Raw genomic sequence first — 15,222 nt, forward strand, 5'->3', positions numbered from 1 at the left:
TAAAAGGACTCTATAGTAATATAAAGCGAATTTTTCTGGACATTATCATGCAAGAAAAGTTTATTTTTGGGATCGCGATCACCGCGTAATGATTTTTAAAGGTTGCATTACATTATTAACTGTCCCATGTGATCAGCCAGTGCGATTGGAAGTCCATGCTCAATTATTGCCTCCGTAAATAAAACTTCGGCATTTATCACATCCAAAGAATCTGTTTGGGCGACGAAAAACGTTGAAAGTTTTCCACTTGTATCGCTAGCAACGGCATTAGACTTGTGTTTTTTTGTCCCAACGTGGTCTTTTACATCGCTAATTCCTCCGTGTCCGATCGAAAAATCTTGTCTGCACAAGGTGCAATTCGCGTAGTTTTCACCCTTTTTTTTTATTTTTATTAATATTAGATATATAACAACGGGCGGATGGCGGGCGGATGCAGTTCTGATCAAACGTTACATCGGGTGGATGGCGGATGGTTGACGACTTTCTGACGCGGTTGCGGATGAGATAAATTGCCTATCCGCGCATCTCTAATATATATATATATATATATATATATATATATATAGCGCCCCCCGCGACCTCGAAGGGGTTAAGCGGTAGAAAATAGATGGATGGATATCTACATCCTGAAAATATGCAAACAAAACTGTGTTTAGATAATTGATACTTCAAACTTGCATAAATAAATCTTAAGGAATATAACATAACTTGGCTTCTGAGAGCTTCAAAATGTAATGAATAAAATGCTAAAGTTGTTGATAAACAAGCAATTATTTTAATAATTAAATATGGTCATTTTAAATGAATTATTATGATCATTTAAAATTAATTGTTTCCAATATATTTATTTTAATGTATAATTCTATGGCTGGATGTAATAAGGAGTCAGAAAAAATACAAATAAAAATACAATTAATTTTGATGTTTTTAGCAAAATATAGTAAAAATGTATTTAGTTGTTTTTTTTAAATTAATAAATATATTTATTTTTAGGTAAGATAAACATAATAATACAATTTATCTCTAGTCTGGATGATTTAGTTCTTGTCACCCTGTTGTCCTCCTGTCATAAAAAAAAAGGCTGTCCTCACTCAGGTCCGCATGGAGCTGGAGGGGGCGTGGCCTCCAGCTTCGGCTGAAAATCGGGAGATTTTCGGGAGAATATTTGTACCGGGAGGTTTTCGGGACAGGCGCTGAATTTCGGGAGTCTCCCGGAAAATTCGGGAGGGTTGGCAAGTATGCTGCATACGTCAGCAGACTAAATTAGGAGCCTTTGTTTGTTTACTTACTACTAAAAGACAAGTTGTCTTGTATGTTCACTATTTTATTTAAGGACAAACTTGCAATAAGAAACATATGTTTAATATACCGTAAGATTTTTTTGGTTAAAATAAAGCCAATAATGCCATTTTTAGAAAAAGTACCGAAAATTACAGAAAAGTATCGAAATCCATTTTGGTACCGGTACCAAAATATTGGTATCGGGACAACACTAGACTCTATTGTAGCATATGTTGGCCTTTGTTCGCCAAGCATCAGTGAATCAAGTTATAGAACCTGTTAGCCACAAATGTCGGCTTCAGTCAGTCTAGCACAGGGGTCGGCAACCCGCGGCTCTAGAGCCGCATGCGGCTCTTTAGCGCCGCCCTAGTGGCTCTCTGGAGCTTTTTAAAAAATGTATGAAAAATGGAAAAAGAAAAGAAAAAATCTATTTTTTTGTTTTAATATGGTTTCTGTAGGAGGACAAACATGAGACAAACCTCCCTAATTGTTACAAAGCACACTGTTTATATTAAACATGCTTCACTGATTCCAGTATTTGGCGAGCGCCGTTTTGTCCTACTAATTTTGGCGGTCTTTGAACTCAGTAGTTTGTTTACATGTATAACTTTCTCCGACTTTCTAGGACGTGTTTTATGCCACTTCTTTTTCTGTCTCATTTTGTCCACAAAACCTTTTAACGTTGTGCATGAAAGGTGAGTTTTGTTGATGTTATTGACTTGTGTGGAGTGCTAATCAGACATATTTGGTCACTGCATGACTGCAAGCTAATCGATGCTAACATGCTATTTAGGCTAGCTATATGTACATATTGCATCATTATGCCTCATTTGTAGCTATATTTGAGGTCATTTAGTTTCCTTTAAGTCCTCTTAATTCAATTTATATCTCATGACACACTATCTGTATGTAATATGGCTTTTAATTTTTTGCGGCTCCAGACAGATTTGTTTTTTGTATTTTTGGTCCAATATGGCTCTTTCAACATTTTGGGTTGCCGACCCCTGGTCTAGCATCTGTTGGCCATATTGTTTAAACTGCGTGAGTGTCTGTTATGTAACCTTGTTTGAGTCAACTTGTTCATTTGTCATCGGTTGTTAGCAGTGAGTTAGCGTTAAGGAGCCTCTGTTAGCTGTCGGTGGAACCTAACAGGATCATAACAACGTGTTAACAATTGTACGGTTTCTAAAAAGCAAACAGATGATAAGGTGTTCGGAGGGGGTGCTGGACTAAGAAGGCAAAGCCGGGCGGCACTACGTTCTCATGGCAACCGAAAGCCCGTCTCCTTGGAAACTAATCTCAGGGCATGTGAACAATGCAGCGCTGGCCTTTAATCTCTGCAGACACTGGGAACCATTATGCTGGTCTCTGGCAACCACACTGACAGACACAGAGCGAGCGAGAGAGAGAGAGAGAGAGGGAGGAAGAGGAGGGTGTGGCGTTTGAGCTGCCCCAGTGGCAACAAGTCTTATTGGCCGTCTAAATGTTCCTCCCCCGGGAGGCACAGCAAACATTAGCCCCACCGCCGCCTCCTCCTTCCTCCCGAATTATGATGGCCTCAAAATAGATGGCCTCCTTCCCTCACAGGAAGTGGAGGAGGCGGAGCGAGCAAACGGTGCATTCACCAACATCCAACATGCTTTTAACAGTATGCGCCTCATTCTCGGGTCTGATTAGACGGGTTGACCTAAGATGAACTCTTACTGCAAGACACGAGCAGGCTCATTTTCCTACGCCAACCATCCAGTAAGAACCCCCCCCGCCCCCGATCCTGTGGGCCGTATCCGGCGTGCAAGTGACATCACGGCGGCCAACAAGTTCACTCACAAACGCGGGAGGGACATTTTTGCAGCATATTGCTAAAAACAGCTGCAATGTTAAACTAGCCATTTGGCAATGGGTTCTCAAAAACAACAGTCATACAGATGAAGTGAAGTGAAGTGAATTACATTTATATAGCGCTTTTTCTCAAGTGACTCAAAGCGCTTTACATAGTGAAACCCAATATCTTAGTTACCGTATTTTCCGCACTATTAGCCGCACCTAAAAACCACAAATTTACTCAAAAGCTGACAGTGCGGCTTATAACCCGGTGCGCTTTATATATGGATTAATATTAAGATTCATTTTCATAAAGTTTAGGTCTCGCAACTACGGTAAACAGCCGCCATCTGTTTTCCCCGTAGAAGAGGAAGCGCTTCTTCTTCTACGGCAAGCAACCGCCAAGGTAAGCACCTGCCCCCATAGAAGAGGAAGCGCTTCTTCTTCTACTGTAAGCAACCACCCGCCCCCGTAGAAGAAGAAGAAGCGCGCGGATATTACGTTTCATTTCCTTTGTGTGTTTACATCTGTAAAGACCACAAAATGGCTCCTACTAAGCGACAGGTTTCCGGTTCATGAAAAGACGCAATCTCTCCATCCGCACACGGACTACTATTTCACAGCAACTGCCTAAAGACTTTCAAGAAAAGCTGGCTACTTTCCGTGCATATTGTAAAAACAAGATAGCTGAAAAAAAGATCCGGCCAGAGAACATTATCAACATGGACGAGGTTCCACTGACTTTTGATATTCCTGTGAACCGCACTGTGGATACAACGGGAGCACGTACGGTGAATATTCGCACCACAGGGAATGAGAAGTCATCCTTCACTGTGGTTCTAGCTTGCCATGCTAATGGCCAGAAACTTCCACCCATGGTGATATTCAAAAGGAAGACCTTGCCAAAAGAGACCTTTCCAGCCGGCGTCATCATAAAAGCTAACTCGAAGGGATGGATGGATGAAGAAAAGATGAGCGAGTGGTTAAGGGAAGTTTACGCGAAGAGGCCGGGTGGCTTTTTTCACGCAGCTCCGTCCATGTTGATATACGACTCCATGCGCGCCCACATCACGCTGGTTTTTAATATATTATTAAAGTTTGACTGACCTATCTGACTGTTTTTTTGACATTCCCTTTAGCGCAGTTAGATGCGGCTTATAACACGGGGCGGCTTATAGGTGGACAAAGTTTTGAAATATGCCGTTCATTGAAGGCGCGGCTTATAACCCAGGGCGGCTTATGGTGCGGAAAATACGGTACATTTAAACCAGTGTGGGTGGCACTGGGAGCAGGTGGGTAAAGTGTCTTGCCCAAGGACACAACGGCAGTGACGAGGATGAACTCCGACTAACATTTTTGGCAGTCGTTTCTCAAAAACAGCAGGACTCTCCTATTATACGGAGGATCTTTGACTAGTGATTTTGTGCAAGGTACCTAAAAACTTTTTCCCCCCTTTTTTCTTGCTGCAGCTGTTACATATACTGTGATATTGTATATGGTAATTGGGATTTGTTATATATCGTATATATTATATAATAATATAATATAATATCAGTGAATATTAAAAACAGTATATATAATATGTAAATAATACATATGTTATATTTTATATTGCTACTATGGTGCATTTTTTGTCTACTTTATACCTGCATTATCCTTTCCATCCTTACCCTTTCCATCCTTTGTAAATGAGCTACTTTGTGGAACAATTTCCCTTCTGGTTCAATAAAGTTTGTCTAAGTCTAACGATCTTTGACTAGTGATTTTCTTTAAAAGTTATTTAAAAAAAGCAGAGTGCTCTTGTTTTGCTGAAGATCTCTCACTAACATTTTGGCAGTAACTTCTCAAAAACAGCAGGGCGCTCCTGTCATATAGAGGATCTTTGACTAGTGATTTTGTGCGATGTCCCTAAAAACAGCACAGTGCTCCTGTCATATAAAATCTATTTGACTAGTGTTTTTGTAGATAGAAGGTTTCTTAAAAACAATAGAGTGCTCTTGTCATATAGAGGATCTCTAACATTTTTGGCAGTAACTTCTCAAAAACAGCAGGGCGCTCCTGTCATATAGAGGATTTTTGACTAGTGATTTTGTGCGATGTCCCTAAAAACAGCAGAGTGCTCCTGTCATATAACATCTATTTGACTAGTGTTTTTGTAGATAGAAGGTTTCTTAAAAACAATAGAGTGCTCTTGTCATATAGAGGATCTCTAACATTTTTGGCAGTAACTTCTCAAAAACAGCAGGGCGCTCCTGTCATATAGAGGATTTTTGACTAGTGATTTTGTGCGATGTCCCTAAAAACAGCAGAGTGCTCCTGTCATATAACATCTATTTGACTAGTGTTTTTGTAGATAGAAGGTTTCTTAAAAACAATAGAGTGCTCTTGTCATATAGAGGATCTCTAACATTTTTGGCAGTAACTTCTCAAAAACAGCAGGGCGCTCCTGTCGTATAGAGGATCTTTGACTAGTGATTTTGTGCGATGTCCCTAAAAACAGCACAGTGCTCCTGTCATATAAAATCTATTTGACTAGTGTTTTTGTAGATAGAAGGTTTCTTAAAAACAATAGAGTGCTCTTGTCATATAGAGGATCTCTAACATTTTTGGCAGTAACTTCTCAAAAACAGCAGGGCGCTCCTGTCATATAGAGGATTTTTGACTAGTGATTTTGTGCGATGTCCCTAAAAACAGCACAGTGCTCCTGTCATATAAAATCTATTTGACTAGTGTTTTTGTAGATAGAAGGTTCTTAAAAACAATAGAGTGCTCTTGTCATATAGAGGATCTCTAACATTTTTGGCAGTAACTTCTCAAAAACAGCAGGGCGCTCCTGTCATATAGAGGATTTTTGACTAGTGATTTTGTGCGATGTCCCTAAAAACAGCAGAGTGCTCCTGTCATATAACATCTATTTGACTAGTGTTTTTGTAGATAGAAGGTTTCTTAAAAACAATAGAGTGCTCTTGTCATATAGAGGATCTCTAACATTTTTGGCAGTAACTTCTCAAAAACAGCAGGGCGCTCCTGTCGTATAGAGGATTTTTGACTAGTGATTTTGTGCGATGTCCCTAAAAACAGCAGAGGGCTCCTGTCATATAACATCTATTTGACTAGTGTTTTTGTAGATAGAAGGTTTCTTAAAAACAATAGAGTGCTCTTGTCATATAGAGGATCTCTAACATTTTTGGCAGTAACTTCTCAAAAACAGCAGGGCGCTCCTGTCATATAGAGGATCTTTGACTAGTGATTTTGTGCGATGTCCCTAAAAACAGCACAGTGCTCCTGTCATATCACATCTATTTGACTAGTGTTTTTGTAGATAGAAGGTTTCTTAAAAACAATAGAGTGCTCTTGTCATATAGAGGATCTCTAACATTTTTGGCAGTAACTTCTCAAAAACAGCAGGGCGCTCCTGTCATATAGAGGATCTTTGACTAGTGACTTTGTGCAAGGTCCCTAAAAACAGCAGAATGCTCCTGTCATATAAAATCTATTTGACTAGTGTTTGTAGATAGAAGGTTCTTAAAAACAATAAAGTGCTCTTGTCATATAGAGGATCTCTAACATTTTTGGCAGTAACTTCTCAAAAACAGCAGGGCGCTCCTGTCATATAGAGGATCTTTGACTAGTGATTTTGTGTGAGGTCCCTAAAAACAGCAGAGTGCTCCTGTCATATAAAATTTATTTGACTAGAGTTTTTGTAGATAGAATGTTCTTACAAACAATAGAGTGCTCTTGTCGTATAGAGGATCTCTAACATTTTTGGCAGTAACTTCTCAAAAACAGCAGAACTCTCCTGTCATATAGAGGATCAATGAGGAGTGTTTTAGTAGGTCTTTAAAAACAGCAGAGTGCTGTTGTCTTATTGAGGATTTCTAAAATTTTAGTAGTCAGTTGTCATATAGAACATATCTGACTAACATGTTTGGGAGTAGGTTCTCAAAAACAGCAGAACTCTACTGTCATATAGAGGATCGATGATGAGTGTGAGTGCGCTTGTAGGATAGAAGATCTCTGACTAACATTTTGTCAGTAGCTTCTCAAAAATAGCGCGGTTCTCCTGTCATATAGAGGATCTTTGACAAGTGCTCCTGTCATTTACAATATCTTTGACTAATGTTTTTGGAGAACACTCTTAAAAACAACATAGTGCTGTTGTTATATTGAGGATTTATAACATTTTAGCAGTCGGTTGTCACATAGAACATATCTGACTAACATGTTTGGGAGTAGGTTCTCAAAAACAGCAGGGCTCTCCTGTCATATAGAGGATCTTTGACTAGTGATTTTGAGCGAGGTCCCTAAAAACAGCAGAGTGCTCCTGTCATATAAAATATATTTGACTAGTGTTTTTGTAGATAGAAGGTTCTTAAAAACAATAGAGTGCTCTTGTCATATAGAGGATCTCTAACATTTTTGGGAGTAGGTTCTCAAAAACAGCAGAACTCTCCTGTCATATAGAGGATCGATGAGGAGTGTTTTTGTAGATCTTTAAAAACAGCACAGTGCGGTTGTCTTATTGAGGATTTCTAAAATTTTAGTAGTCAGTTGTCATATAGAAAATATCTGACTAAAATGTTTGGGAGTAGGTTCTCAAAAACAGCATAACTCTCCTGTCATATAGAGGATCTCTGACAAGTGATTTTGTGGAAGGTCCTGAAAAACAGCTCAGTGCTCCTGTCATTTACAATATCTTTGACTAATGTTTTTGGAGAACACTCTTAAAAACAGCATAGTGCTGTTGTCATATTGAGGATTTCTAACATTTTAGCAGTTGTTTGTCACATAAAATATATCTGACTAACATGTTTGGGAGTAGGTTCTCAAAAACAGCAGAGCTCTACTGTCATATAGAGAATCGATGACGAGTGTTTTTGTTGAAGATCTTTTAAAAACAGCAGAGTACTGTTGTCGGATAGAAGATCTCTGACTAACATTTTGGCAGTAGCTTCTCAAAAACAGCACTGCTCTCCTTTCATTGAGAGGAACTTTGACAGTTGATTTTGTGGAAGGTCTTTAAAAACAGCATAGTGCTCCTGTCATTTTGAATACCGTTGAATATTTTTTTTTGTAGAACACTCTTAAAAACAGCAGAGTGCTCTTGTCATATTGAGGATTTCTAACATTTTTAGCAGTCGGTTGTCAAAAAGAGCAGAGCTCTCCGGCCAATTAAAGGATCTATGAGAAGTGTTTTTATAGAAGGTATTTAAAAACAGCAGTGTGTTCTTGTCGAATACATCTGACTGAAATTTTTTGCAGTAAATTGTCAAAAAGAGAAGAGCTTTTCTGTCATAAAAAAGATCTATAACAATTGTTTTTGTGGAAGGTCTTTAAAAACAGCAGAGTGCTCTTGTTGAATAGAAGATCGCTAACATTTTTTGCAGTAAGTTTTGAAAAAGTGCAGAGCTCTCTTTGAATAAAGAGGATATTTGCTGTGAGCTCTGAAAAACAGCAAACCTTTACTGTCGTATAGAGGATCTTTGATTAGGTTTTTTTTGGAGGAAATCCTTAAAAACAGCAAACCTCTTGTCATAAAGATGATATTTGATTGTTTTTGTAAAAGGCTCTTAAAAACAGCAAATCTTTTTTGTCATATATATAGGATCTTTCAATTGTGTTTTTGTAGAAAATTCTTAAAAACAGCAGAATGTTATAATATAGATGATCGCTAACATTTTTGGCAGGAGGTTCTCAAAAGAGCAGAGCTCTCCTGTCATACAGAGGATCTTTGACTAGTGTTTTATAGAACGCTCTTAAAAACAGCATAGTGCTCTTGTCCTATATAATATATTCTACTAATGTTTTTGTAGAAGGTTTTCAAAAGCAGCAGAGCTCTCTTGTCATATAAAGGATCCTGGACTAGTATTTTTGTAGACGGTCCTTAAAAACAACAGAGTCCTGTCATGCAGCACATTTTTGACTTAAGTTTTTGTAGTAGGTTCCTAAAAACAGAAGAGCTCTGCTGTCATATAGATTATCTTTGACAGGTGTTTTTGTAAAAGGTCCTTAAAAACTGAAGAGTACTCCTGTCATGCAGAATATTTTGACTATTTTCTTTTAATAGGTTCCTAAAACCAGCACAGCTGTTGTCATATACAGGATCTTTGACAAGTGTGTTTGTAAATGGTCATTAAGAATGAAGAGCACTGCTGCCATGCAGAATACTTTGACTAGTTGTTTTTGTAATAGGTTCCTAAAACCAGCAGAGCGCTGTTGTCATATAGAGGATCTTTGACAAGTGTTTTTGTAAATGGTCCTTAAAAATGAAGAGTACTCCTGTCATGCAGAATATTTTGACTAGATTTGTATGTAATATGTTCCTAGAACCAGCAGAGCGCTGTTGTCATATAGAGGATCTTTGACAAGTGTTTTTGCAGTATGCTCTTAACAACAGAAGAGTGCCCCTCCCGTCTTATAGAACATTACCAACATTTTGGCAGTAGGTTCTCGAAAAGAGCAGAACTCTCCTGTCATACAGAGGATCTTTGACTAGTGTTTTATAGAACGCTCTTATAAACAGCAAATCTTTTTTTTGTCATATATAGGATCTTTGAATTGTGTTTTTGTACAAAATTCTTAAAAACAGCAGAATGTTATAATATAGAGGATCGCTAACATTTTTGGCAGTAGGTTCTCAAAAAGAGCAGAGCTCGCCTGTCATACAGACAGTGTTTTATAGAACACTCTTAAAAACAGCATAGTGCTCTCGTCCTATACAATATATTCTACTAGTGTTTTTGTAGAAGGTTCTCAAAAGCAGCAGAGCTGTCTTGTCATATTAAGGATATTGGACTAGTATTTTTTTGTAGACTGTCCGTAAAAACAACAAAGTACTTCTGTCATGCAGAATATTTTTGACTTAAGTTGTTGTAGTAGGTTCCTAAAAACAGTAGAGCTCTGCTGTCATATAGAGGATCTTTGACAAGTGTTTTTGTAAAAGGTCCTTAAAAACTGAAGAGTACTCCTGTCATGCAGAATATTTTGACTATTTTTTTTGTAATAGGTTCCGAGAACCAGCAGAGCGCTGTTGTCATATAGAGGATCTTTGACAAGTGTTTTTGCAGTAGGCTCTTAACAACAGAAGAGTGCCCCTCCCGTCTTATAGAACATTACCAACATTTTGGCAGTAGGTTCTCAAAAAGAGCAGAACTCTCCTGTCATACAGAGGATCTTTGACTAGTGTTTTATAGAACACTCTTATAAACAGCAAATCTATTTTGTCATATATATATAGGATCTTTGAATTGTGTTTTTGTAAAAAATTCTTAAAAACAGCAGAATGTTATAATATAGAGGATCGCTAACATTTTTGGCAGTAGGTTCTCCAAAAGAGCAGAGCTCGCCTGTCATACAGACAGTGTTTTATAGAACACTCTTAAAAACAGCATAGTGCTCTCGTCCTATACAATATATTCTACTAGTGTTTTTGTAGAAGGTTCTCAAAAGCAGCAGAGCTGTCTTGTCATATTAAGGATATTGGACTAGTATTTTTTTGTAGACTGTCCGTAAAAACAACAAAGTACTTCTGTCATGCAGAATATTTTTGACTTAAGTTGTTGTAGTAGGTTCCTAAAAACAGTAGAGCTCTGCTGTCATATAGAGGATCTTTGACAAGTGTTTTTGTAAAAGGTCCTTAAAAACTGAAGAGTACTCCTGTCATGCAGAATATTTTGACTATTTTTTTTGTAATAGGTTCCGAGAACCAGCAGAGCGCTGTTGTCATATAGAGGATCTTTGACAAGTGTTTTTGCAGTAGGCTCTTAACAACAGAAGAGTGCCCCTCCCGTCTTATAGAACATTACCAACATTTTGGCAGTAGGTTCTCAAAAAGAGCAGAACTCTCCTGTCATACAGAGGATCTTTGACTAGTGTTCTATAGAACACTCTTATAAACAGCAAATCTATTTTGTCATATATATATATAGGATCTTTGAATTGTGTTTTTGTAAAAAATTCTTAAAAACAGCAGAATGTTATAATATAGAGGATCGCTAACATTTTTGGCAGTAGGTTCTCCAAAAGAGCAGAGCTCTCCTGTCATACAGAGGATCTTTGACTAGTGTTTTATAGAACACTCTTAAAAACAGCATAGTGCTCTCGTCCTATACAATATATTCTACTAGTGTTTTTGTAGAAGGTTCTCAAAAGCAGCAGAGCTCTCTTGTCAAATAAAGGATCTTGGACTAGTATTTTTGTAGACGGTCCTTAAAAACAACAGAGTCCTGTCATGCAGCACATTTTTGACTTAAGTTTTTGTAGTAGGTTCCTAAAAACAGTAGAGCTCTGCTGTCATTTAGATGATCTTTGACAAGTGTTTTTGTATACGGTCCTTAAAAACTGAAGAGTACTCCTGTCATGCAGAATATTTTGACTATTTTCTTTTAATAGGTTCCTAAAACCAGCACAGCTGTTGTCATATACAGGATCTTTGACAAGTGTGTTTGTAAATGGTCATTAAGAATGAAGAGCACTGCTGCCATGCAGAATACTTTGACTAGTTGTTTTTGTAATAGGTTCCTAAAACCAGCAGAGCGCTGTTGTCATATAGAGGATCTTTGACAAGTGTTTTTGCAGTATGCTCTTAACAACAGAAGAGTGCCCCTCCCGTCTTATAGAACATTACCAACATTTTGGCAGTAGGTTCTCAAAAAGAGCAGAACTCTCCTGTCATACAGAGGATCTTTGACTAGTGTTTTATAGAACGCTCTTATAAACAGCAAATCTTTTTTTTGTCATATATAGGATCTTTGAATTGTGTTTTTGTACAAAATTCTTAAAAACAGCAGAATGTTATAATATAGAGGATCGCTAACATTTTTGGCAGTAGGTTCTCCAAAAGAGCAGAGCTCGCCTGTCATACAGACAGTGTTTTATAGAACACTCTTAAAAACAGCATAGTGCTCTCGTCCTATACAATATATTCTACTAGTGTTTTTGTAGAAGGTTCTCAAAAGCAGCAGAGCTGTCTTGTCATATTAAGGATATTGGACTAGTATTTTTTTGTAGACTGTCCGTAAAAACAACAAAGTACTTCTGTCATGCAGAATATTTTTGACTTAAGTTGTTGTAGTAGGTTCCTAAAAACAGTAGAGCTCTGCTGTCATATAGAGGATCTTTGACAAGTGTTTTTGTAAAAGGTCCTTGAAAACTGAAGAGTACTCCTGTCATGCAGAATATTTTGACTATTTTTTTTGTAATAGGTTCCGAGAACCAGCAGAGCGCTGTTGTCATATAGAGGATCTTTGACAAGTGTTTTTTAACCCTAACCCTAACCCTAACCCCCTCCCGTCTTATAGAACATTACCAACATTTTGGCAGTAGGTTCTCAAAAAGAGCAGAACTCTCCTGTCATACAGAGGATCTTTGACTAGTGTTTTATAGAACACTCTTATAAACAGCAAATCTATTTTGTCATATATATATAGGATCTTTGAATTGTGTTTTTGTAAAAAAAATTCTTAAAAACAGCAGAATGTTATAATATAGAGGATCGCTAACATTTTTGGCAGTAGGTTCTCCAAAAGAGCAGAGCTCTCCTGTCATACAGAGGATCTTTGACTAGTGTTTTATAGAACACTCTTAAAAACAGCATAGTGCTCTCGTCCTATACAATATATTCTACTAGTGTTTTTGTAGAAGGTTCTCAAAAGCAGCAGAGCTCTCTTGTCAAATAAAGGATCTTGGACTAGTATTTTTTTAGACGGTCCTTAAAAACAACAGAGTCCTGTCATGCAGCACATTTTTGACTGAAGTTTTTGTAGTAGGTTCCTAAAAACAGTAGAGCTCTGCTGTCATTTAGATGATCTTTGACAAGTGTTTTTGTATACGGTCCTTAAAAACTGAAGAGTACTCCTGTCATGCAGAATATTTTGACTATTTTCTTGTAATAGGTTCCTAAAACCAGCAGAGCTTGTCATATACAGGATCTTTGAAAAGTGTTTTTGTGAATGGTCATTAATAATGAAGAGTACTGCTGCCATGCAGAATATTTTGACTAGTTTTTTTTTTGTAATAGGTTCCTAAAACCAGCAGAGCACTGTTGTCATATAGAGGATCTTTGACAAGTGTTTAGTAAATGGTCCTTAAAAATGAAGAGTACTCCTGTCATGCAGAATATTTTCACTAGATTTTTATGTAATATATTCCGAGAACCAGCAGAGGATCTTTGACAAGTGTTTTTCAGTAGGCTCTTAACAACAGAAGCGTGCCCCTCCCTTGTCTTATAGAACATTACCAACATTTTGGCAGTAGGTTCTCAAAAACAGTAGGGCTCTCTTGTCATATAGAGGATCTTTGACCAACTTCTGGGTTCTTTAAAGCTGCTCCAGCCATTAAAAAAAGTGTCTTCAACTAACATTTCTGGCAGTAAATTCATAAATGGATGTCAAAGATCCTCTAAATGACAGGAGCACTCTGCATTTTATTAACTACCAATTTGTGTAGCAAATTAATTCATGCATGGACCTTTTTTGGCCCGCAGGCCAGCAGTTGATACTGCAGTGTTTTCCAGCTGTTTAGTAGTCCTGGCAGATGCCTGCGGGTCCTTACTAATAGAAACTCGTCAAAGTTATCAACTATGGAAGGTTCTGGATTAAAAAATCTCAAGGAACTCATTCAAAATGGTTATGGAAGTAAATTAACAGTTAGAAGGAAAGTTGAACTTAAGTTCTTTTTTGGTTTTTTTACCACGACGACAAATACGAGATCATTTTTAAAGATAAGTACAAACACAATGTTAAATTAAAAAAAAAAAAAAGTTGTAATTAACTCAAGCAAGTCGATTTGGTCGTTATTAAAGTTGTCAAGTCTGGGTTGTAAATGAGCTAGCTGTCTTTGTTGTAATACGCTTAATGCAGACGTGACGGACACTTCAGCAAGGACAAATAAATAAAAAATAGCACTACGTTTTACGCATTTTAAAAATGTTTCGTTGCGCGCATTCATTTAAAAGAGGCCAATAACCTTCTAGTCTTGAGTCTATTTGAAAGAAGAAGAAAAAAGTCACCGCGGCTAATTAGCTAACAGTATCATAATAACGCAAGCTAGCAGGCTAGCTAGCTAGCTAGCGTTAGCATCCAGAAATAATCCGTAAATTCTCCGCCTTCAATCCACAACAATGTAACGCCTCAATGTTTCCACGCACCCGCGCGGCGTGCGAATCAAGAGAAATGGTGGCCCGACTCACCGTAATTAGCGATTAAATAGCCTCGTTGCTGTCAATCCGGGAATATGTTGTTTTCTTTAATCCATCACAAAAGACTCGCACATCCACGACGACGCGCCACAAAACACATAATCCCGATCATCGCCGTGTTGGAAAAGAAGCCGTCTTCTCCTTCTCGCTCTTCTTTCCTCGCTTTAACCCGAGCCAGGGTGTCCCTTTCCCCGCTCGCTCTTTGTTCTGTAATCCAGTAAAATTGAAACTCATTCGCCTCCTGCTAATCCCAGCCCAACTCAACGACACACTCCATTGGCTGACATTTACATGCAGGATTACGTTAAAGGCAGCAACCTCTGCAGCTGCAAAAAAAGAAAGAAAAAGTCCTCAGGGAGTAGCCGTGTTGTTTATCACGCAGGGGGGGGAATTACAAGTGTTTATTTTTATTTTTTTTGCGTCTGCGAAATCCCTGGGCAACTTTCATTTTCATTTTTTTTCCCATTTATTTATTTATTTCAGGCAATAACATAAAAAAGTACAAAGTTGACAACACATAATAATATAAATTAATATAGTGCAAAAGGTAATGTATAGTATGTAATGCATGATTGTCCAGTTTTGCCTGAAAGGGAGTGGGAAGAAGATCATTTATTTAATCCCACCCCCAGTTCTCCATTCAGTGATTATTCCCATGAGTTTCACTCTTACTTTGTTCAAGGATTACAGGTAAAAGCCAGTAAATTAGAATATTTTGAAAAACTTGATTTATTTCAGTAATTGCATTCAAAAGGTGTAACTTGTACATTATATTTATTCATTGCACACAGACTGATGCATTCAAATGTTTATTTCATTTAATTTTGATGATTTGAAGTGGCAACAAATGAAAATCCAAAATTCCGTGTGTCACAAAATTAGAATATTACTTAAGGCTAATACAAAAAAGGGATTTTTAGAAA

The 15,222-nt window shown here is 37.7% G+C and overlaps 1 protein-coding gene across 4 annotated transcripts in view; it reads right to left on the reverse strand.

Moving 5' to 3' along the window:
- The window catches only part of gtf2ird1 (GTF2I repeat domain containing 1), an 80,915-nt gene extending 66,357 nt beyond the window's left edge, over positions 1-14,558 (reverse strand). For all 4 annotated transcript variants that reach the window (XM_061962730.2, XM_072913775.1, XM_061962729.2 and 1 more), the window contains exon 1: positions 14,291-14,558. The gene's annotated coding sequence lies outside the window, so the exon portion shown is untranslated. The remainder of the gene's footprint in view (positions 1-14,290) is intronic.
- Between the last annotated feature and the right edge of the window lie 664 nt (positions 14,559-15,222).

Source organism: Nerophis lumbriciformis, linkage group LG09 (assembly GCF_033978685.3).
Source record: "Nerophis lumbriciformis linkage group LG09, RoL_Nlum_v2.1, whole genome shotgun sequence".
Taxonomy (NCBI): Eukaryota; Metazoa; Chordata; class Actinopteri; order Syngnathiformes; family Syngnathidae; genus Nerophis; species Nerophis lumbriciformis.